We start from the raw sequence: 26,166 nt of genomic DNA on the forward strand, positions 1-26,166 counted from the left end.
GCCTCATTAGCTCCATGGTTCCTGTGCCCCTCCAGCCATGTCCCAGTGCCTTTCCCAGCCCCATCTCCAGTCCTGGGGACTTCACTACCTCTAAGGCAGCCTCTAACATTTTGAATGAATTCTGTGAGTAATTTTCTGATACCGAGTTGAAATCTGCTTCTAGAAGATTATTATCACACCTAGAAGATTATCATATTAAAAGTGGCAGGTACCTGATTCAGTGGAAAGAGAACCAGCCCTGATTCTACTACGTGTAGTGTATAAACTGGCTAGACACTTCTCTCTCTGACTCTTGTCCTTCTTCAGCACCGTGAAATAGAAAGTTGAAATCGTTGAAAGTCTCTAAGGGCTCTACCAGATCTGATATTCTAGGCTTCACATACATTGATTTGAACCACATAAAACTGCTGTGCTTGTAGGTCAAAACCAGCTGAATATCAGTAGTTTCACATGCTTCAGCTGAATACATGAAATGTGGCCAGCTACAAATCCCAGGCTGGAACCTCCCACTGTTCTGTTTAATTTCTGTTACTAAGGAATCTCCATAGGGTCTCCAGAAAGCCCTATCAAAACATATATTTGTGTATATCAAAAACTTTGAAAGCATATTTTGAGAACACTTATCTCTGAAGAGAAGGATTATGGGTGATTTTCCCTTTCTACTTTAAAAATGTATGTAATATTTGATTTATTTGACAGTGAGTATGTTTCTTATATAATAAGGGGGGGGGCAAAGCTACTTTTACTTTGAAAAAATGAAAATAAATGCCTGTGTGTTACTTGAAGGATCACAGAACACATTTGCTCCTATGAACAGTTAGTTATGTTGATTCCATGCAAATCAGTGCTGAGCCCCACGTGTGCTCTCAAGCCTTTCCTCATGTCTTCTTGAGGGAGAAGGTGGAGACCTGCTTAAGAAGACGTGGCATATGGGTGGACAACGGACTTGGAAGTCTACAGCTGGATGGGACTTTGGAGACCGCCCAGCCCAAACACCCAAATAAAATATGGAATACCAACAAGAATAAGAATGAATGTCAGGTAATGGATGCTATCAGGATTTTGAGAAATGAGAATGAGTGGATGTAGAGGAGCCAGAGAAAGGGAGAATTTGAACTGGGCTTTGAGAGATAGGACAGATCTACATGGGCAGAGAGAATGAACAGAACAAGACAAGGGAAGCTCGGAGGCAGAAATGTGGCAAGACCACCCTCCTGAAGAGAGCAGGTCGGCGGGTGGATGGAACAGGAAGCAGCCCAGAGTAGCTGTGCTGGGAGTTCAGTGTCCCCATCTATGGGGGAGACTCCCCTTCACACTGTCCTTATACTCACAGGGCTTAAAAATAGAGTAATACAAATTCTTTTGCTTGTAAGTTACAGAAATCCAGTGTGTATTAGCATAAGCACAAAAGGGGATTTATTGAGAGGAGTATGGGGTAGTTCAAAAGAGGAGCTACCGGGGCAACTCTAGGGATCTTGGGGCCTGGAACTACTTATTTGTCTTAATTTACAAAGTAGGGGCTCAATATACCTCATTATGTACACTCAAGGTTGGGCTAAATAAAAATCTAAGATTTTAAGGTATAATTTGAACATTCTAATATTTTATGATTTAGGTACTCCCCTTGGCTCTCCCCCCAGCTCTATCCCACTACCTCCTTCAGCCCATAGGCTCTTTTGGCTGCACTGGTTCTGCCCTCTGCTGGCCAGATCCAGCACATCACCTTGGGCCCTCAAAGCAAAATAATAATCACTCATTCAGACGCTGAGTGCCTACTATGTGCCATGGACTCACCTAGGCACACTTGGAATACATAAACAAATGAAAAAGATAAAAGAAATCCCTGCCTTAATACTTAAAAGCACTTAATACTTAAGATACTACATGTCAGGCTACAGCCTAAGCATTTTACAGACATTAACTCATTTAGCTTTTTTTTTTTTTTCCTTCGGTACGCGGGCCTCTCACTGTTGTGGCCTCTCCCATTGCATAGCACAGGCTCCGGACGTGCAGGCTCAGCGGCCATGGCTCACGGGCCCAGCCGCTCCGCAGCATGTGGGATCTTCCCGGACCGGGGCACGAACACGTGTCCCCTGCATCGGCAGGCGGACTCTCAACCACTGCGCCACCAGGGAAGCCCTCATTTAGCTTTTAAAACCTTCATAACATCCCTATGTAGCAGGTATTCCTTACAACTACTTCAGTAGAGCCCACTTGTTCTTCACGTAGCTCCTTCCTCACTCTCAGCCCAATTTCAGCACCATGGCGTACCCAGCCCAGACCATGGGTCTGAACGGTCCCCGGAGATGATTTGGGAAGATGACGGCAGAGTATTGACACCAGTAGACTGAAGTTGGGTTCCCTAGAAGCAAAGTCTGAGACAGGCATTTATTGAGGGAGCACTTTTTGGGGGAAACGTGCAAGGGAAAGAGTGAAGTATATAAGAAAGGGAACAAGACAAACAAGGTACATGTCAGGTCACATCTAGCCCTGGCCTGATCCACAGGGAACTGGGGCATAAACCACAAGGCAGACTCACACCCCCTTGAGGCAAAGGGGCCGGACTTTTATGCCCCATATCAGTCAGTCATTGCTTGTGGGCCACCCTGTTGGGGAGGGGGGAAGAGAGGAGGGTTGTGAGGAGGTGCCCATCAGCTGAGGGCAGGTCTCTGGAGAAGGGTGGCACCTGTGAGCAACTGCAGCCTAGACCAGTTGTCTTGGTTGGAGATCTGCAACAGCCTAGTTCCTCAGGAAGGTTCTGAAGCTCAATTTTCATCACAGGATCAGCGCCATCTTTAGTGACTATCCTTTTCTACCCCGTGTCAGTCACCATTGACTGCTGGCTGCTAGAGTGGGGCACGTAACCTCCCACGGGTGCTCACATTTGGCTGAGCTGGAGAAGGCAGCAGCTCTGAGATGATAGCAGCCCACACTCACAGCAGTTGGGGAAGGGGCCACACGGGGGCTCCATCAGCATCCACAACAGCTGTGCTATTGAAGAAATGGGAGCAGAAGCAGAATGTCACATCTTGTGATCTCCTTCTAGCTTAAGAGCCAAGAAGCACACACTAAATAAAGAACAAAACAAGATTACACCAAAAAGAACCAAATAGGAAACAATACACTTAAGTATCAGAAAATGTGGGGAACCGATATTAAATGTGATGGTCAAGAAGAGGGAGAGGGATGTATTCATGGATGTTTCCTGGAGATGTGAGGCAGGATTTGATTAGGTAGTCCAGTGTAGTATGGTCCAAGGCAGCACTCCAAGTAGGTGGATGGCTCTGCTCTACTTGGTCATTCAGGGACCTGGGATGATGACAGCCATCCTCAACGTGTAGATTCCAAGTTTACTCTGGTTGAAGTACTTCTAGTTAGTGAGGAGAGAGAAAGAACAGAATTCCAGAGCCTGAGATTTGCTCTTAAGCAAGCAAGGCAAAAGCTGCACACATCCCATCTTCTCACATCTATTGACAAGGGTTTGGTAACATGGCCACAGCTGGCTGCAAGCAGTCAAACCTCAATTACTAAGGAAGAAAGAATGGATTTTGTGGACAGCTAGTGGTCTTCACTCTACCCTCCTCACTTTCCCCAGGACGGATCATAATTTTTAAAATGTAGAGTCCTGGGAATTCCCTGGTGGTCCAGAGGTTAGGACTCCGTGCTTTCACTGCTGAGGGCGCGGGTTCAATCCCTGGTCAGGGAACTAAGATCCCACAAGCCATGTAGTGTGACAAAAAAAAAAAAAAAAAAAAAAAGTACAGTCCTGCCAAGAGGAAGAAGTGCTATTACTCTGATTCAGTCATGTCTTCTGTGGGGTCCGGCCAGGAGCCTTGCAGGTCTAACTAAGCCTGTCCTGGGAACGTGACTTTTGCTCTTTTTTTTTTTTTTTCCTGGCACTGGTGAGTCTGGTCTCTCCTCTCATTGGAGTGTTAATATCCAAGATATTTGTTTAGGCAAAGGGGAAATAGACAAAGCAAGTCTTTCAGCCAGCTTTGTGTAGGAAAAAGAATCCTCTTTCAGGTGCCACTAGGAAACCAAGAACATGATCTGCCTGGTTGAAATCAGAGAACCCATCTGTGGTTAAACTGTGACAGAATGAGGTCTAGGAGCAGGAGAGAAGGAAATTAGAGAAAAAGAAAGAAAGGGAAGAAAAATTACTATTTGATGACCAACCAATCTCTGCCAGGCACTGTGCTGGGAAGCTCTAGAGGTAATTATTTTTTTAACCTCATTTCATAGATGAAGTAACAGAAGCTCAGAGGTGAAATAGCTTGTTTAACATTCACTTAAAATGTAGCACTGTCTAGATTTTAACACAGACTCACCTAAATTCAAAGCCCATGTTCTCCCCACTATAGCTGGTCCCTTTGAGAGTCACATTAGATCCTTTCTTGAGACTAAACACTCTTAATCTCCTAGCACACTCTGTGGCTGGCCTCTCTGCTCCCCTTCATGGATCAAGTAAAGCAGTCACAATCTTGTCCTCTCCCAGCTCCTCTTACCCCCAAACAAGATGCCTCAAAGAGAAGAGAGGTCATTGTCACAGTGCTTATAGGAATAATAAGTCAATTGGGACAGCTCTTGGGTAAGAGTCCCTGAGTCCTTACAGCACTAACTCAACACTGGGAATAAGAGAAACATATAGAGACCAGCCACAGAATCCGCTGGGAGATTAGAAGGGTTAAATCTCAAGAAAAGATCTAATGTGAATCATTGATGCACCTCCCTCAGTTGGAGAGAGGATGAGATTATTTAAATACATTTCAAAAGATATCTGTGGGACAGCTACAGGCTTACAGTTCTGCTCTTGGATTACCATCCATTCATTCAAGAAATAATTATTAAGTACAACCAAGATATTAGGCAATGTGTTTGGGAAAAGAATATAGCAGCAAACAAGAAAGGCACAGTCCCTGTCTTCATGGGGGCAAGGATTAGCTCACCCACTTGTTTTTCTACCTATAAAACTGCTCCATTTCTATGAAGCTCTACTTTGAACTACCCTCCTCTTCACAGGTGGAGGCTTCACTCATGTTATTGCCCTGCTTATAATTCTCTGATAATTTTTACCACAATGTACTCTCCAGGCATGTCTTTTCCCCTCCTAGAAACACTGCAGAGGTGCAAGCAGGGACCATGTCTAATGCATCTCTATGCCCTCATCAACTAGGATAAGGCTTGGCACAAAGTGTATGCTCCATAAGTATTGGTGAAATGAATCAACATTATTATGAGTATTGTGCTACATAATCTCTCACGTGTGTATGTGTACGGTGCTTCCAACCTTTCAAGACATTTCCATCTTCATTCTCTCATTTGGTTTACAGAGTTTGGTCTGGTGGATTCAGTTAAAAGTGGATGTGAGAACACTTTGTAAAATATGAATGGTAAGGACTGTTACTGAACCATATTGACTATTGCTAGTCTCGAGGCCAGGATAATTTAGGTAACATACTTAAGATCACGCAGCAGTAGTCTGTGCTAGAATCTATGTCTCCTGACTTCTGTTTCTGGACTTTTCCTCCCTGCATCAGGGGTAACTGACAAAAAAAAAGTACAGACAAAGTGCTCGGGGAGCCCCTAAATATGACTGCTAACTCCCAGGAGTGGATACAGTGACGCTCTGCCCAGATCTTTGGGGTCAACGCACCCATCACCCAGCTGCTGCAAACATGGGCTGCTGGCAGCTCACAGCTGCACCCCTCACTGCGCATTTTCCTGGGCCAGAGGGAACTATTTCATCCAAGGCTATAAACCCTACTGGGGGGCAGCTCATGACCAACGACAGACTGATACAGGGATACAAAGGGCTGGTTCCATCGCATCAATTTGGGACAACTCTGAGGAGCCACCTCAGCTCCAGAACTCCTGGTAGGATCAGCTGAGGTTTCGGCTGCAACCAGATTGTGAGTTAGCTTCTCCCTATGCCCACTCCTGCTTCCTCACTTCCTGACTGATGTATCTCCCAAGAGTGCTCTCCAGAAGACCTGCATGCCACTCTCTACCTCAGTCTGTTTCCAAGGGAATCAATCTCTCCCTCAAGAATTGTTCCCTAGCACTGAGCCTGTTCCTAAGTATTTGTCATTAATGACAGAGGAATGGGATGATAGAATATAGATGGAGACAGTTAGTGGTTCTAGCAAAACCAAAATGAAGACAAGGCAGTAACAGAGACTGGCGGTGTAGAAAAACAGCGAGTTATGGTCGCTGAATAAAAATTGGCCACTAGAGGGCCCAGCACTACTCATCTATAGTTCTGCAGCTACCTTAGAGCAAAATTCTAATTTTGCCCTTGACTTGGCAGACACCAGGATAATTGTCTACACGAGGGGGAAAACTGCTGGTCTAATGCTTCCTTCTCTTGTACCTATGCCATGAACATCAGTGTCCTAGCCTGTTCCAATACCCTGTCACCAAGCACTCTGTGCCATTACATATAAACGTATTCCCATAAATCAAAGCTTCCAAAGCCTGTGTTTTTTCCACCAACTGCTCTCATTGTTCACAAGGGGTTCCGAAGATCAGAAATGTGGAATTCCAAACAGTTGGTTGTGACAATTTTCACTCCAAAATGTAATCAGTAACATAATCTGTTTAGTCCTGTCACTTCCCCTTCCCCGCCCCGCTTCCCCAGTTGGCAGTAAAGATAAGACATACATGGGCTTCCCTGGTGGCACAGTGGTTGAGAGTCCACCTGCCGATGCAGGGGACGTGGGTTCGTGCCCAGGTCCAGGAAGATCCCACATGCCGCGGAGCGGCTGGGCCCGTGAGCCATGGCCACTGAGCCTGCGTGTCCGGAGCCTGTGCTCCGCAACGGGAGAGGCCACAACAGTGAGAGGCCCATGTACCGTAAAAAAAAAAAAGATAAGACATACAGGATTACATATGAACTATAGTGGCCAAGGAAGAAAGGGGTCATGGGAATCTTCACAGAAGATAAAAAAGTTTGAGAACATTATGTATGAATTAATGATTGATTAAATCAATTAATTTTTTTTCTGCTGTGGACTCAGTAAAAAGACTTAAAGAAAAATTTCCTCTTTTTCCAACATATATATTCTGTTTTTTAAAAATAAATTTATTTATTTTATTTTTGGCTGTATTGGGTCTTCGTTGCTCCATGCGGGCTTTCTCTTGTTGCGGCGAGCGGAGTTTACTCTTTGTTGTGATGCACAGGCTTCTCATTGTGGTGGCTTCTCTTGTGGAGCATGGGCTCTAGGTGCACAGGCTTCAGTAGTTGTGGCTCGCGGGTTCTAGAGCGCAGTCTCAGTAGTTGCAGAGCACGGGCTTAGTTGCTCCGCAGCATGTGGGATCTTCCCGGTCCAGGGCTCGAACCCGTGTCCCCTGCAGTGGCAGGGGATTCTTAACCACTGTGCCACCAGGGAAGCCCTCCAACATATACATTCTTAAAGGGACAGAGCTGGATTGTTTGGGAAGGGGGAAAACTCTGAAGATTAATAGGGATCAGAGTTGGAGTCTACACAGCCAGGAGGGGACCTGAACTTGGCTCTCTCCCAGTATCTCTGGCAGTGGTAACTATAAGCACACCTGGGGAATGAACACCAAGCCATGGCTTTGGGAGCCATACAGGAGTTCTTGGTGGCCTGGTTTAGAATAAAAGGAGCAGATGCCTTGAACAACTGGGTCAGATACATCTGACTGCAATACTCCTGCTTGGACAATGAGCTACAACTTCAATGGACTGAAGACAGTTCCCCAGGTTTTCTAGATTGGGTAGCCCTGAGGTTTTTTTATCCCCACAGAAGTTCTGATATCGAATGTCCCACAACATGGTAGATGAGGCTGAAGCTAAATTTAATTTGATTTGAATTAGAAAAATTAAAATTTAATTTGATTCCGAAAAAAAGTAAAGACATCTAATGTTTTTGCACTTGTTATTGAACAAGTCAAATGGGTTCCAATAGTTGGAGCTCTGATATCACAATAGTAAATCTAGCCTGGCTAGATGAATAAAAGAATAGTAATAATATTTTGAGGGATTATCAGGCGTTAGGCAATACACTATTTCATTTAACCCTCACAACGTACCTATGAGGTAGACTGAGACCTAGAAAAGTCAAGTGGGTCACCGCAGGTCACATGGTTAGTAAATGGCAGAACCAGGTTTTCTGGACTCCACGTCTGTCTAAATTTCTATTGTCATCTAGCCTTGCATTCACGGACATCTAGTCCATTGCTCACTAATTCATTTAGCCGGATATTCACTTAAGACAGTGAGTGGTAGCAATACAGTTATTCTGTTACTTGAACGGTGAGATAGATCTAGTAGTAGCTTGAAGAAAGAAAGAATCTTAGAATTATAGAATGTTAGCACTGGCAGTTGGTCTAGTGGAAAGAGCAAAGCTTTAGAGCCCAGTGGATTCACTTGGAATCCTGGGTCTGCTATTCACTCCCTATGTGACCTTGAGCAATTTATATCACCTCGTTCATTCTCAGTTTCCATATCTGTATATCATAAATAATAATACACATACTTGAGGCTAATGTAAAGATTAGAGATAATATTAGAGATAATCTCTCTCTCTCTTTCACTCTCTCATACACATACATACACACACATAGGACCAGCTACATGATTTGCTATATAATTTATGGGGCTCAGTGCAAAGTGAAAATGCAAAGCCTCTTGTTTAAAAATTATTAAGGAGCTTCCCTGGTGGCGCAGTGGTTGAGAGTCTGCCTGCCGATGCAGGGGATACAGGTTCATGCCCCGGTCCGGGAGGATTCCACGTGGGCCCGTGGGCCATGGCCTCTGGGCCTGCGCATCTGGAGCCTGTGCTCCACAACAGGAGAGGCCACAACAGTAAGAAGCCCGTGTAACGCAAAAAAAAAAAAAAAAAAAAAAAATTAAGAATTTCAAGATGATGACAGCAGAGTAAACCAAGCATGGGGCCCCTCTAAGGGTCCTGATGGCATGTCAGTGCCTGGCACAGAGTAAGTGTGCAATAAATGGTAGTTCTTTTTTCTCTCTAGATCATTGATTCCAACCCTCTCCTTTTGCAGCTGAGGGAACTAAAGTCCAAAGGAGATGAAAAATGTGAGTTAACGGCAGAGCCAGGACCACAACCCAGACCTCCTCTGTTCAGTCAGTAGTCTTCACCTCAGCACTTCTCAAATGTTTTCTGTATAATGATAATAGATATTCCACGAATAAAAGTTTCCATCAACAAGCAAGTTTGCAAAACACTGGATTAAGGTTAAATAGACATCTTTTGCAGAGCTCTTCAAGAGACTTTTCTATGAGCAACATGAATCTCCAAGACAAGGATATTAAATGGAACATTCCCACAAGTATTGATATGGAATCCTTTCTCAGGAGCCTATTAAGTAGCCCTAAGAATGCTTTCTTATACGCTGCTGCAGGGCAGTGGAAGTTTCCATGGATTTTGATCTGCAGGGTGTGGTTGTTCTTATTCTAAATTAGAAGCAAACATATCCCTTCCATTAGACCTTTCTGTCCACATCTCTGCCCCGGCTGACTTGTGAGCCTGGGGATATAAAAATAATGAAAACCAGACTCCAGAAAGAGCATACTTGTTTAGAGTCACCTAATTGCATCCAAAAGACAGATCTGCTCTGCCCCTCTCCCAGGAGTAGGAATATAGAGGAAAAAACATACACCATGACCCCCAAATTCTTTCCATTCTGAGCAATTTGCTCACAGCCACCACATCACAAAAGTAACAGCTAAAGTCCCTTACGAAAGCACACAGGAGGCCAGGAAATCATGATTCTCACGTTAGCTCTTCCTCTATTAGCCACTGGACCTAGACTAGTTCATTCATCTGCTCATCCTCTTACTTTCATCGAAAACCCTCTTGCATCAAATTAATCTCTCCCTTTTTTGGCTACCATACACTATATTTTGTCTGTAGCACTCTTCCCCCCAGGCCTGTGAAAATCTCTTTGGAACATAGTTTGAGAACCAGTAGATTAGATTTAGAACGAGTTCCTTTCAGTTCTGATCATCTGTAATTCATATCTGTATGTAGTTTTGCAAGCTATTGCCTCCACCTGTTAATAAAGGACCCTAGCTCCTTGAGAAATGCATCTCTTAATTTCTGGGAGGCCCAAAGAGTGATTCTCACTCACTGGGTTGTTGAGATGCCAGGTGATGCTGACCCTTCTGGAGTCCCCAGTCCACAGAATCCATTATATGGATTGTGCAGAGGAGAGAAGAATACTTTTCTCCTGCCATTGTGCTATATTTTGTCACATGAGCTTCCAATAGGTGTTATTTATGCCCTTTTGACTCACGGAGTTTTTAGTAAAGAAGGTCTTCTATATTTTGCTGATTCCTCCTCACCCCCATTCCCCTCCACAAATTACTAAGCATGAACCAATGGTGGGGTAGGGGTAGGGGTAGGGCTGCAGTGAGGCCAGTAAACAAATCTGCACGATAAACCTAATATTGATTGAACTTTGACTCACTTCTCATTGATTTTGAAGATTCGGTTGCTGGACCCGATTGCCTATCTCCTTGCTTTCCTTAGGATGAGTTCCTCCCCGGAGAGACCCAAGACCTTCATGAAAAATAGACTTTGTGAGTTGGGCCCACTAAGGTGGAAGCGCCTGTTTGGGTCCTCTGGGAAGCAGATGCCAAGATGGAGTAAGAAATACAAGAGACTTACTAGGGGAAACACCTGGGAAGGATAAAAGGGAGAGGGAAGAGGAGCAGGTTGGAGAGCCGCAGGCTGCAATGCAGGTCTGACACCTGTGAAACGAAAGGGAGAAGGAAGGAGGCTTGGGCAGGAGAAGCCTCAGACTTCGATGCAGCTCTGAGAAAGTCTCAGCCAGGCTAATCGGAAGCCACAGAACAAGACTGCCCATTAGAGGAACGCTGTGTTAGGCAGGAATGGCCTGGCTCTAGCATGTCTGCAGTGCTCAGTCACTGACAGGGAGAAGGAGAGGGAGAGCATGACTGTGGTGTAAACACAGCAGTAGATTTCGGAGGTGCTATAACCAGAGGCTGTCAGACAGCAACACTCTTCCCAGCAAGCTCTCTATGTGGGGGATCTGAGCAGTGTACTCCCTACGCCTGCCTCACCAGACATGCACACACCTGTGTGAATTCAAAAAGTGGATATAATTTAAGCTCAAGCTGACAAATATTTGACATATTTATTACAAATATTTATCGAGCCTCTAAAAGGTATTACACTCAGCACTACAACAGCCCTACCCTCTCCAGTGGAATGAGTGAGTCTGGGAAGGTTTCAGATAATCAGGTAAGTTTTTTATTACCATTATTGCCAACACTAGGCATGTTTTACTAGCCTCCATTGTACACTAGTACTGTGTCAAGCTTAATACAAAAAAGAAAAATCCTTAGGGAGCTCAAGATAAGGTTGCAATAAAATATCCCTCCCCTTTGGGGAGCTCAGAGGAGACTTTTGAAGACTTCTTTCATGCCACTCACCAGATGTGCCAAGGAGGAAGGAGACTTTTAGTAGAATCAGCCTTGCAGGTTACCAGAGAGACCTTGAAACAAGATCTGGCAGCCAACCGGGTGGCACAAGGGCATGCTCCACCCCCAGGACCGTGCCAGCCAAGATTCAGGATTTGCTGAAAGGCAGGCCCAACACCTGTTGTAGCTCCTGGATCAGAGTCAAAGTTTGGGAGGGAGAAAGGAGAGAAGAGGAAGGAACTGGGAAAGAGGGATTTATAGTGGGAAGAAAGAAGACAGTGGGCTTTTCAGAACCATGCCAAAATTCATCTCAGCCTCATCACCTTTGCAAAAGAGATAGTGTCCGTGGCAGAAAGAATGCTGAGCATGACACCCAAGCTCTGCTTCTAACTCCCTGGCTGACCTTTTTCACTCAGTGCCCCTGTGGGCCTGTGCTCCTTGGCTATAATCTGCAGAGCTAGGCCAGACACTCTTTAAAGTTCTTCCCATTTGAACATTCTAACAGCTGCCATGAAACAATCCTGGAAGAGCCTGCAGAGAAGCATGAAAAAAGAGGGGTGTAGGATGAAAATTTCCAGTGAACTCAGGAATAATATAACATAATGTAACATAACATAACAAAACATAATAGTCATTATGATAAGTAGTAGAGTGTAGGAATTGGGACCAGTAAAATCTCTAAAGTGGAGCTTATTTCATGATTAAGACATTCAGGACATCAAAATGTGACTCTGTTCTATCTTTATATAGAGGTACAGATGATCCAGGGAGGAAAATAGTTCCACCTGTCAGCTGGTTCTAAAAGATCTGAGATTCATAAACATTCCATCAACACAGGAACCCCCAATATTATCAAAACAGATAGCACTGTCCTTGTCCTTTATGAACCCTCCTCCAGTTTTCTCATACAAACAATTTCTACTCCCCTTTAAGTCTGCATTTGCTGCTTATTTTCATCTAGATAAGAATGCTTGGAGGGGAAAGCATACCGTGGGATTTTCCCCAGGCCTAATATTTTAGGATACTAAGAACAGGATTCCGGGGCTTCCCTGGTGGCACAGTGATTAAGAATCCGCCTGCCAACACAGGGGACAAGGGTCTGAGCCCTGGTCTGGGAAGATTCCACATGCCACAGAGCAACTAAGCCCGTGCGCCACAACTACCAAGCCTGCATTCTAGAGCTCATGAGCCACAACTACTGAGCCCGCGTGCCATAACTACTGAAGCCCGTGCACTTAGAGCCGGTGCTCCGCAACAAGAGAAGCCACCACAATGAGAAGCCCATGCACCACAACAAAGAGTAGCCCCTGCTTGCCGCAATTAGAGAAAGCCCACAGGCAGCAACAAAGACCCAATGCAACCAAAAATAAATAAATTTTTAAAAGAACAGGATTCTATGCTCCCTTCTCATTTATTTCTCTTATTAAGCTAAGAAAACACCACAGTTAAAAAAAAACACAAAAAACTGCAGTCAAGGGAATGGCATAATTAGCAGCCAATAGGGAGAAGGCTCCAGGCCTTGAGATATTGTACCTTGCAGGCTAGTGCCTCCCAGAGAGGATCGGGTTTTCTCTTGGGATTTCTTCCCTTTTGAATTAAGCACCACTGAGGGCTATGGTCCAGAAACACAAAACCTAAACCTAGTCTCTGGTATACAAACAGGTCTGGGGAGATTGTATGACCCGCAGGGACAGAGTGCTCTGGGATCCCTGGGAGACCAGGCTGAAGTGAAGGGGAAAGGGTGTGGTATCCATGAGGACATAAGAGTAGCCACAGGAGGACTGTGCTGCCTAAATAAATAATGGCATGTTTGGCAGCAAACCCAGTTCATGCCTGGGGCCTACAGGTAGACAGTCAGCTAACTCACCCTCACCCTTTGGATCTCAGCTTAAATAGTATTTCCTCTGGGAAGTAGGGTGCCTCACACAGTTAGTGCAGGCTGTACACTGCACACACCTAGGGTGTGTCACAGTATAGATATTACAGATTTATATATTTTTATAACAATTTTTTGGCAGTTGGTTGTCAAGTGTTTTGAGGAAAAGGTATCAGTTTTGGGCTGGCAGTGATCCTACTGAGAAGCCTTTCCTAAATCAGATCAGGTTTTGTGCCCCTCTTATCTGCTTCAGAAGAACCTGGTACTCCCCCTACCATCATATCTACCACACTTTATTCTAAATGCCTGTTTACTGGTCTATATCCACTCCGGGTTATCAGCTTTGTGAAGGTAGAGTCTGTCTTGTCCGACACCGTACCCTGGGCCAAGAAAGGTGCTTGGCCCTAGCGCAGGCTCAGTGGTATTTGCTGAATGAATGAGCAACATATCCAGAGCCAGCCCGATGCTCTTGCCCAAGTGGACAGAGAGCCTGGCATAGTAGGAAGAGTCCTAGCCACATCTTGGGTTCAAGACCTTGCTCTTCCTCTCAAAAACTTGATATTGATGCAAAATAGGAATAACCCTGCCTTGCCCTGTCCATCTCAAAGGGTCATCGTGAGGAAAGATTTAAAACTACCACTTGGTATACTGTAAAAATATGAAACAACATGAGAAATAAGTGGCTGTTCCAGGGAAGCTGGACCTATGAGAGGCCCAGGACCAGCAGTAGCCTTGTATCTGAACAGAGTGAGTAGTGACTTCCAACAGAAAACTAAAGATTTCTGGGTCGGGTAGCACTTTTTTGGTTGCTCGGTACAGAAACCCAAAAATGCTAAAAGGCAGATTTATTTCTTTGCATAAAAGGGGAAAGTTGTAGCTGGGCCTCCAACACAATGGAAATAGGCACAATAATGCCACAAGGTAGACAGCCTTCTAATTCTCCTCCCCCTTCTCATCTCCCCCTACCCCCAACCCTGCCCCCACACCTGCCTCCCTCTCTTTTTGGCCTACCTACTACAGATGGGCTCCCTCAACACAGCAAGGGACGTGGCTACCAATAGTTTCAGGCTCCACCTCACAGTTTTGCCAGCTGAGAGGCACTGAGCCCTTAATTCCAATTTGCAAAATATCCCTTTGTCCTGGCTTGAGTGACATATCCAACTCAGTGCCAAGAGTGCGGGACACTGTGATTTCTAGCCCCGCCTGCAACCACGTGACTACAGTGGGGCAATCAGTGTTCAAACAGAAGGGAGGTTACTGTTCCAAGAGGAAAGGGTGGGTGCCAGGTAGACAAAATAATACTGTAAATGTGGTGCATCACCATTTTCTAAAGATAATTCCCACACTGAGACCCGAAGTGCCACCATTTGCAATTAATTAGCTTTGGTTTGGGTTCTGCTCCCCTAGGCTCATTTTATCATATACCTTCTCTGAGTTCCCTGTAACAGAAGGAGAGCAGAAGGGTGACACGAGCAGGGAGTAGGATGGGCCACAAAGTAAAATCACAGTCCACTTTCCTCTGCAAACCTTCAGTAAATAATCAGAGGGGCCAACCACAAACCTAGAAAGGTTAGCTCTCTTTCTAGAACTGGTAGCTTCCTTTCTAGAACTGGTAGCTACTGACTTAACCTGCTCAACATTCGATCCTAAAATCCTCTGGGCTTTGGCCTGGTTGTGGCTCAAGTGACAATGTTACTGAAACAAAATACTACTCAGCTAGTCTGACCACTTTCACTTTCTTTTTTGTAACAGACCAGAGACAAGGCCACTCTCTTGAGATGGTCACAGATGAAGAAATCAGTCTCTGAGAGGGAATACTTCTTATCCAACATCATATTAAAAGGGAGTTAATGGCCACACCAAGAGCAGACTCCATGTCTTCTGACACTTGTTTCCCCATTGTGGCACCCTTTGTTTTTCTGCACACTTATGACCTGAAAGATGAGCTACCCCTTCATCTCACCTTCTTCCCGTTCTTTTGTATCTCTGGGTCACCTATTGAGATACCTTCTGTAGGTCAGTTTTACTATATTACTGTTTAGTTACCTCCAGGTCCCAGTCAACTAGCTGTTGTCTTATTCTCTGCTGTCAGGAATGAGAGATTCCCCCACCAATTATGCAATATTCTCTTCATTACTCTTCAACATGAACCCACTATTTAAGCAAACTAGTCTTGACTTGTGGCAGAACTTCAGGCATCAACTTGCTAACTCCAACTTATCTCTCAGATATCCATTTAGATCACTTCATTTTGGGAAGTGAAATATATTTTATTTGGTCTGTTTCCCCTGGCTGGGTCAGGAATACCTCCTATAAGCACAATTAGTACCCCATACTTCCTCCAACAAAATATTTATCACCCTGGACAGTAATTGCCTGCTTACTTTATCTCTATTCTCTACTATTAACTTCTGTGAGCACAGAGACTATTCATTTTTGTTTCCCTGTACCATTGTTTCCCCCAGGACCCAGCAAAAAGCCCAGCACATGGCAAATGCTGCATAAATATTTATTGAATGAATGACCACAACTCTGACTCCATGGTTCCTAATTATTTGAATAGTAGTGATCAAATAACAAAAGGATGTGAATACTTTATAGCTGAACACATTATGTGAAGGACTTATTATGTCAACTCATTAAATCAGCTATTACTATGAAAAAAAAAACCCTGCTTCTGATACAAAAAAAAAAAAAAAAAATCAGCATTCCATCCACAAAAGTTTCCAAGACTCTTAAATGTTTAGAAGGGCCCTGCTACTGCCATGAGCAAACATCATCACCAGAGTCAAGCACTGCCTTTATGACATTATCCTCACCTCAAGGGCAGGCTGGACTCCCTGCCTCTGGTCTCTTCCTCAATCTATTGTACTTGGTGTCCCTGTATTGAGTGCCCACTGCGAGTCAGTTCCTGTTCTAAGTTTTCACATGCTTTATCTCATTTAATACTTACAACAACAGCTCTAAGAAGAAGGTTCTCTTTTTATTTCCTTTTAACGATGGGAATACCAAGACACAGGGAGGTTATAAGAATTGGGTGAAGTCACAGAGCTATCAACTGATGGAGCTAGGATTCAAACCCAGCTCTTGCTCTTAATCACTATGCTATAAGACCCTTCTCTCTACTACTTCATGGACAACAACCTTCCACCTTACTTCGAATGGCCTCCTCCTGTTATCCATACACACCTTGGACTTTTCCAACTCTATGTATCTAGAATATAATTCTCTTACGAATTCGAAGGAGCCTGATAATCTTACTGAATAATCCTATGTTATCACTGACAAAGAGTAGTATGTGTCATGGAAAGAATACCAGCTTTGGAACAAGGAAGACCTAAAGTCAAAACTTGGCTGTTTTTGTTACCTATGGCTGTGGAACAAACCACTCCATAACTTAGCAGTTAGAACAACAGCAATTTATTATTTCTCACAATTATGTGAATAAGCTGGGCTATTCCTCTGCTGGTTTCACTTCAGCTCACTCATGGGGTGGCAATTGGTGGGATGGTCTGCAGGGTGGAAGGTTCATCGTGGCCTCACTTACATGTCTGGCTTTGCTGGGTTGCCTTCCACATGGCTATTCATTCTCCAGAAGGCTAAACCAGGTTTCTTATATGGTGGTGCTGGTGAGAAGAGCTGAAAAGAATTTGTGGCCATATGTAATCTACCTGAATTCCTAGCTGGTTGACCTTGGGCAATTTATTTCTCCTAAGATCAGTTTCCTTATCTGGGAAATTGTGAAAGTAATCCCAATTGTCTTGGGTTCTTGTAAATATTAAATAAGATAATATATAAGTACCTAACAAACTCCCTACCGTATAACAACTATTTTTCCAATGTTATTTTCACTTGCTGTAAGTCTTACAGTTACTCGACACTTCTAGGGTCTGGAGTGAATCCTTCCTCCCCCTCCCCATTATCTCTCTGCAATCTGCTTAAATCCTATACTTCAATCAAAATACAGTTCTAGTCTCATCTTCTTTACAAAAATTTCCAAAATCACTAGCCTTCAATAATTGTCTATATTAGGGAATTCCAAAGTTCTATGTATAAATTAACTGTTCTCAGCCTTTTCCCCATCCCTACAGAAAAACTTAATAGATTAAGTTACATGTGAAATGATTTATTGTTATGAACAATTTGTAACTTCTGGCTAGTTGGATATAATTCAACCCCTTTGTTCCCAATTTAAGAAAGTATACTGAAATATGAATTAAAATGTCTTTATTTTCCTAATTTATTTTATAAAGGTAAATCATCTGCAAAATTTGCTTCGTGATCAGCAATAAATTATTTGTGATGTTTCACTGGTCTAAATCACTCATTTGGCAGGACTTCCTTGGAGGTCCAGTGGTAAAGAATCCGCTACCCATTGCAGGGGACGCGAGTTGGATCCCTGGTCAGGGAACTAAGATCCCACGTGCCACGCGGCAACTAAACCTGCGCGCCACAACTACTGAGCTCACGCACCTCAACAAGAGAGCCCACGTTCCACAAACTACAGAGCCCACATGCCCTGGAGCCCCCGTGCCACAACCAGAGAGAGAAAACCCACATGCCACAACTGGAGAGAAGCCTGGGTGCCCCAACGAAGAGCCTGTACCACAACGAAAGATCCTGCAAGCCTGAAGGAAGATCACGCATGCCACACCTGAGACCCAATGCAGCCGAAAATAAAATTTAAAAAAAAATTTTTTTAAATCACTCATTTGGCACTAAGCACACACCCCTTTATTTTAAAATCTTTTAAAGGATGTGTCCTATGTTCCTAACTAGGTTAAAAACACTAATAGGGCTTCCCTGGTGTTACAGTGGTTGAGAGTCTGCCTGTCGATGCAGGGGACACGGGTTCGTGCCCCAGTCCAGGAAGATCCCACATGCCGCGGAGTGCCTAGGCCCGTGAGCCATGGCCACTGAGCCTGCGCGTCCAGAGCCTGTGCTCTGCAACGGGAGAGGCCACAACAGTGAGAGGCCCACGTACCGGAAAAAAAAAAAAAGAAAAAACCACTAATAAAAGTAAAAACCTTTATATACATACACATATAAAAATATGTGCATATATATATTTACTTTGTAGTTCTATCAAAGTGCACTAAACATACTAGAAGGGCAATACATATCTCCCAAAACCTCCCTGTTGAGGATTGTGTCGACAGTGAGCATGAAGCAGCTTGTAACAGTGGGAAAGAAAACTGGATTTAGAAGCACAGGCTCCAAGCTTATGTGCTGGCTCTGGGATTATGGACCAAGAAGTACTTATTTATCCCTTAAACCTATGGTACAATGGGAGAAAATATTGGATGAAGACAGCGGGGGCCCTTGAGTACTCAAAGCTCATTATCTTAGGCCAATGGGTCTCAAAGATTGGAGGGGGGTGGTCACTTTTTATCACAATACACAGGCTTGATCCTTCCCTTCTCTTCTTGCTCATTGATATACTCTAGGATGGGAAGGCAACAGAGAGAGATGTATTTGGGAAATGTTCTCCTGCTGAGAACCACTACTGTATTAGACTCTGAGATTACTCAGTGTAGTTACCTCTAACAGCTTTGTGCAGTTGCAGGGAGAAAGCATCTTTCTCCATATCTCATGATTATTCTGATTACTGAGAGATATTTTTATTCAATAGAACCCAGTAACTGTTTTCTCAAAGTAGAGTTATCAACTCCAGGAGACTGAAGAGATTCATAAGTGTCCCAAGCTCTCTACAGTCTACTTACAAAACCCACCTGGCCAAATTCTAACCTTATGGTCATTGCTGTCAATGCTTTCCTCCTTATTACGGTCAAATCCTAAAAGTCCTTACACTGACAGGAGTTTGCATGATGCCTAGAATATAGCACAGTAAACGTTTGTTGCTTCTCCAGTTACGTAGGGGACTGCTCTCTCTGTGATAACTCACGTTAACAATTTGTTATGGTTATATTTATATCTAGCACAGTAGGAGATACCAGAAGGTGATTAATAAATGTTTTTGGATTGACTACAATGACTTGTACATCTTGGTTCTTTTCCAGAACAGTGGAGAAAACCTTCTAATTTAATCCAACTCTGGCTCTTAGTAGCTCAGAGAAAAGTCTCTAATGAAAAGGGAAGAAGATAAAACCTTAGTGAGGCTGTTAACAATTTAGCATTGCTGAGTCAGGCGGGAACTTTTAATTTGCTCACTAAAGAGAGCAACATTATCTCCATGGTATGGAAGAACAAAGCTACTGCTAATAAAAAGCCCTCACATTTGTTTAGCCCTTTATAGGTTACAGAGTGCTTTCATCTCTCATCTCACTTGAGCCCTCAGCAACCTTGTCAGGCAGATGTTATTTATCTTAATTTTTTAGAAGCAGAAACTAAGGCTTCGATGGCTTATACAACATGCCTCAAGTCACACAACTAGGAAATGGCAGAGCTAAGACTAATACCAAGGTATTCCTTGTGGAATTAATTAGGGCTTTTTCAAGACAAGAAAGAAACTTAACATACAATAGTTTAAGCAGGAAACAAACATCTGGCTTAGATAGCTGGCAAGGTATAAAAGATATTGTGGTTATCTCCTCAATATCTGTTCTCTTTTCTCTTGGAATCTCCCCTATTTGTTGTTCATTCTCTTCTCTCCCCTTCCATCCCTACTGTGAAGCCCATGTGCGTTGGGGAAAGCTGACCCACCCGTTTCAAGAAGAGCTTAGGCTCTAGCTTAAACTAATCAGCATAATCCCACCTCCTGGCCACAGTTATTGGTTCAAGGACAGGCATGTGACAATATATGGACCAATGAGAAGCAAGGAGAGGTTTGCTAAGAGTTTCAGGGAAAGAATTTCCCGAATTTAATGAGAAAGTATATGGAAAGAAATGTCTCCCACCAGATGTGAGGGGAATGGATACAACTTCCTTTTTACAACTATGTAGAAAACTAGTCTTAGAACACAGATGACAAAGTGGATGGCAAACAGGGTCTTTGGTAACATTACTGAAGTACTAGATCAACTATTTCTGAAGCCCAATACACCTCTAGACTTTGCAGTTTCATAAGCCATGAGCTATCTTGGTATACTTCATGGCAAGTAATAGAAAACTCAACTCAAATTAGCATAGACATTAAAGGGCTTCCTGTTTACTTGCCTGTTTGCCATGGAGTCTACTAAGGTAACTGAAGGAATGGAAGGAAGAGCTGTAGAAACAAGGACTTCAGCGACTGGAATTCAGATCTCTGCAGCATCAGGACTTTTCCTCTGCATCTTGTACTTTAATTGTCTCATTCTTTTCTACCGAAGACATGCCTGTTCCACTATGTGGCAAGTAAATGATCACCTGCCACTTCAGGGTATCAGAGAGAGTGCTGACAGGAAAAAGAGGCCTTTCAGACTGAGTCATCTGAAGAGTACAAAGAGATTACGTACAAAGATATGAGTAGAAATACCACAAAGGATAATGTAATTCCCCAGGGCTAGAAACAGCCTGATGGGGATCTGTTACCTCTCCAAAGCCTGAAGGGATGAGGGGAGGTAGCAGTTACTGGAATCAGAGACCAAAAACCTGTGTGAAGAGGGTCATCTGACAGCTGTTGTGCCAAAGGATAAGTCAGATTGCGTCCCAACCTAAATCTCCTCCTTCCTCTAGTTATCTGCTGGTGTTCTCCATTGGCTTAACAGACTGGAAGCAGACAAGAGGGAAGCCTGTGGATGAACTCCATACAGGTCAATCCCCTGAGGCAGAGTGGGCTGTAGAAGGGTGAAGGATAGATTTAGAGGGGCATATGGAAGACATCCAGTACACTAAGGACAGCAGCCTCTGCAGAATGAGAGCATTTCTTTTTCATGTCATCTGAATGTCAACATATAAGTAATCCCTTACTCCCAAGAAATACTCTATAAAGAGTATATTGGGGAGAGGTTTATTATAAAACATAAGTATCACCATGAGTGGGCAGAGTATTTAGATCCTACTTGGTTTTCCACTGACCTGTTTAATTTATGACATTAAATACAAGGCTAGGGCTATCATAAAGCAACTCAGATCAATGTAACAGTGTTATGATGGCAATCACATTACTCAGTAGTAGTACTACTAGATTAGAGCATTATTTTTATTACTGTTAAAACAATGTATTACTATTACTAAATTATAGCTTAATGGTTAGAAGTAGGACCTTTGCTCGTAGCAGCAAAACTGAAAACGACCTAAATTTTCTTGTTATGTTCTCACAGTGTAGTATTAATCAGGAATGAAAATAATGTGATAACAAAATGTTAGCAACACAGAAAATCCTAGAAGATAACATAGATTATTAAAATCTTTTTATAAGAATAAAAACTAAGTAAAACAAACAATATGTGATAAAACACTCCTTCCCCTAAAGTAGTGATAGAAACAAAATTCAAGAGGGTAGGTGTCTAAGGGGGAAGAAAGGGGATGGGATAGGAATGGAGAACACAGGAAGATGTAAGTTATTTGTTGTTAGCTTAGGTAGTAGATTCACAGATGTTTATTTTATTAGCACAGATAAATAAATGAAAATAAATAAATGAATAACAGGGCTCTGCATTGGACCAGTGATGACATACCGGGGATCATGCTTAATCCAACACTCTCTTCACCAAGAATAATGTTCATAACAGCTTTATTTGTAATAAAGAAAACCTGAAAACCCAAATAACACCAAGTAAAGTCGTGAGTGGTGGGGACTTCCCTGGTGGTGCAGTGGTTGGGAGTCTACCTGCCAATGCAGGGGACACGGGTTCGAGCCCTGGTCCGGGAGGATCCCACATGCCATGGAGCAACTAAGCCCATGAGCTACAACTACTGAGCCTGTGCTCTAGAGCCTGCGAGCCACAACTACTGAGCCTGTGTGCCACAACTACTGAAGCCCACGCGCCTAGAGCCCATGCTCCTCAACAAGAGAAGAAGCCACCACAATGAGAAGCCCACTTGCCACACAAAGAGTAGCCCCCACTCACCGCAACTAGAGAAAGCCTGCGCACAGCAACAATGACCAAACGCAGCCAAAAAAAAAAAAAAAAAAGTGGTGAATGGTTAAATAAAATCTGATACGTCCACACACTGGAATACTACTCAGCAAAAAAAAGGGGAAAAACTAGTGGTAAACACAATAACCTGGATGGATATCAAGGGCGTTGTGCTTAGTGATGAAAGTTAATTTCAAAAGGCTATTTACTGAATGACTCCATTTAATAACATTCTCGAAATGACAAAATTATAGACATGGAGAACAAAGTGGTTGCCAGAAGCATGACAAGGTGGGGATAGGAAGATTAATGGGTAGCACTAGGGAGTTTCTTTGTAGTCATGAACAGCTCTGTATCTTGAATGTGGTGATGGTTACACAAATATACATATGGAATAAAATTGCGCAGAACTACACACACACACACACACAAATGGCATATTATAAAGATACACTATTCCAAGTATGTTGGTACAGACACATGAATGGAAAAAAAGATCAATGGAATGGAAAAGAGAGATCAGTTATGGATCCAAAATATAGAAATATATGTTTTCTACAGATATTTCAAATCAGTGACAAAAAAGATGGATTATTCAATAAAAATTGTCCTAAATAGATCAAAGATATATATAAGTAGAAAAAAAAGCAAAATAATTGAATTGTGAGGAGAAAGTATGAGATAATTTTTCTTTTTAAATTAATAAATTTATTTCTTTTTGGCTGCGTTGGGTCTTCATTGTGGTGTGCGGGCTTCTCATTGCAGTAGCTTCTCTTGTTGCAGAGCACCAGCTTTAGGCACGTGGGCTTCAGTAGTTGTGGCACACGGGCTCAGTAGTTTTGGCTTGCGGGCTCTAGAGCACAGGCTCAGTAGTTGTGGCTCATAGGCTTAGTTGCTCCGTGGCATGTGGGATGTTCCTGGACCAGGGCTCGAACCTGTGTCCCTTGCATTGGCAGGTGGATTCTTAACCACTGCACCACCAGGGAAGTCCCAATATGAGATAATTTTTCTTAAATAATCAAGGAGAAACTCCAAAAACATGAAGTAAAATATTTACATAGATGACTACATAAAAATTTAAAGTAACACACAGTAAATAATACAATAAACAAAGTCAAAAGATAAATGACAAGCTGGAAAAAATGTTTGCAAGACATATGACAAACAGAAAATTGATTTTCTTGATATATAAAAAGAGCTCTTGGGCTTCCCTGGTGGCGCAGTGGTTGAGAGTCAGCCTGCCATGCAGAGGACACGGGTTCGTGCCCCGGTCCGGGAAGATCCCACATGCCGCGGAGCGACTGGGCCCGTGAGCCATGGCCGCTGAGCCTGCGCGTCCGGAGCCTGTGCTCCGCAACGGGAGAGGCCACAACAGTGAGAGGCCCACGTACCACAAAAAAAAAAAAAAAAAGAGCTCTTGCAATAAGAGACAACCAATATAAAAACGGGAAAACACAAACAGAAGTTAATAACAATAAGCTAAAAAATGTCTGCAATATATATATAATATGATGTGCAATCTCATTCATAATTTTAAAGATATAAATTAAAATAAAATACTTTTAAAAGTTTGATAATAAATTGTATTGGCCAAGGTTTAAGGAGAGAAAAGTGAACTGACATCTTGAAGGCCAGAAACCCTAAACCTTACAGGTAATTATCATTTCATTCATATGTTTATTCATTCAACAACTCACAATACTTAGCATCTACATGCGCCAGACATTTCTTGTACTGAATATGCAGCAGGGAATAAAATAGATAAAAACCCCTGCCCTCATGAAGCTCACATTCATTTTGGGAAGGAATGAACAGGCATGCTGGGAGCAAGTTTTGGGGGAAGAGAGGAGCAAGATGGGAGAGACAGGGGTAAACTTTACCTATTTTTACATCTCTATATATGACTCTCTTCTCTCTCAATTGTCTGGCAATATCCCACGTATCTACTTCAGGGTTCATCTCTAATGAATCCTACTGCCTTCCTGACTACTTTCCACCCACCCCACATTGTAAAAAAATATTTTTAAAAATTATAAAATGGTATATAATATACTGTTATTTTTTACATTTCCTGCAATGTGTACAATTGTGCCATGGACATATCAGATGTTGGGTAAATGAATAAATGAATTTTTGCCAGAGGCAGCATGTGGAATAGGTAAGCAGTAGAGCTGTTAGGAGAGAAAGCAGTTGGCTTGCAGAGAGGGGGCAGGAGAACAGATGACCAGGTTGCTGCTCCTAGATGCAAAATACACCTCATATTAACTGTGTAATAAATGTGAAACACCAGTACTGTGTCAGCAAATATGACATCATTTTTAGTAGGTCATAGTGTAGATAAAAGAAGTAATTAAATACAGTAAAGGCAGTCTAACATGCACATGTATTTTTTTTCTTTTTTTCACTATATTTCTTTTTTCTTATTTTTTTTTAAATTGAAGTACAGTTGATTTACAATGTTGTGTTAGTTTCAGGTGTACGGCAAAGTGATTCAGTTATACGTATATCTATCTACCTATTCTTTTTCAGATTCTTTTCCATTATATGTTATTATAAGATATTGAATATAGTTCCCTGTGTTATACAGTAGGTCCTTGTGTTTATCTATTTTATATACAGTAGTTTGTATCTGTTAATCCCAAACTCCTAATTTATCCCTCTGCCCCTTCCCCTTTGGTAATCATAAATTTGTTTTCTATGTCTGTGAGTCTATTTCTGTTTTGTAAATAAGTTCATTTGTATAATTTTTTATTTCTTATTTTTTTACTTTTTTTAGTTGAAGTATACTTTGTATCATTTTTTTAGATTCCACATATAAGTGTTATCATATGATATTTGTCTTTTTCAATCTGACTTAGTTCACTTAGTGTGATAATCTCTAGGTCCATCCATGTTGCTGCAAATTGCATTATTTCATTCTTTTTTATGGCTGAGTAATATTTCATTTCATATATATATACCACATCTTCTTTATCCATTCATCTGTCAATGGACATTTAGGTTGCTTCCATGTCTTGGCTACTGTAAATAGTCTGCTATGAACATTGAGGTGCATGTATCTTTTCAAATCAGAGTTTTCATCTTTTCCAGATATATGCCCAGGAGTGGGATTGCTGGACAATACGGTAACTCTATTTTCAGTTTTTTAAGGAACATCCATACTGTTCTCCATAGTGGCTTTACCAATTTACATTCCCATCAACAGTGTAGGAGGGTTCCCTTTTCTCCACACCCTCTCCATCTTGATGATGACCATTCTGACCAGTGTGAGGTGATACCTCACTGAAGTTTCAATATGCATTTCTCTAATAATTAGTGATGCTAACATCTTTTCAGCACATGCATTTTTGCTTGTCTATTTGCAAACAAAAGTATTAATAGGTAAGGCTATAAACACAATGAAAAAATATTTAATTAATAGCTAAATTAAACTAGTATCGGGTCAAAGAGTTACTTTTTAGGCTCTTCACCACCCTAACTTTAATTAACTAAAAGTTTTTTGAAGTAGAGCCTATTCAGTCTTTAGCATGTCATAAAACACAACATCCTTGCCTTAGCATGTCATAAAAGCCATTTTTTTGTGTATACTTGTAATTCAACATGCAGTAAAGAGAGACTGCAGAACATTCAGGAGTAAAAACTGAGAACAAGTAGGAAAAAAACATAATAAAAAGCCAGGATTGTAATGCTCAAATGACATGGTACTGGGAGCCTTAATGAATGCACTTTTCAAAGGTTACACACCACCAAACTCCCTCTTCACCAACAGGAGGTCAGGGAAATAGAGCAAGTAACACAAAAGGCAGACTTTAGAATAAAGACATGATATAATTCAAGTCAGTGATTCATTATGGAAGAGTTCCTGGGGGTCAAATAACTCATCATCGGTTTTAAGCAGT

The 26,166-nt window shown here is 42.5% G+C and overlaps 1 protein-coding gene across 2 annotated transcripts in view; it reads right to left on the reverse strand.

The window, feature by feature from the left end:
* POLD3 (DNA polymerase delta 3, accessory subunit) overlaps positions 1-26,166 on the reverse strand; it is a 179,855-nt gene that overhangs the window by 133,050 nt on the left and 20,639 nt on the right. The window lies entirely within an intron of this gene.

This window comes from Kogia breviceps, chromosome 7 (genome assembly GCF_026419965.1).
Source record: "Kogia breviceps isolate mKogBre1 chromosome 7, mKogBre1 haplotype 1, whole genome shotgun sequence".
NCBI classification, from domain to species: Eukaryota; Metazoa; Chordata; class Mammalia; order Artiodactyla; family Physeteridae; genus Kogia; species Kogia breviceps.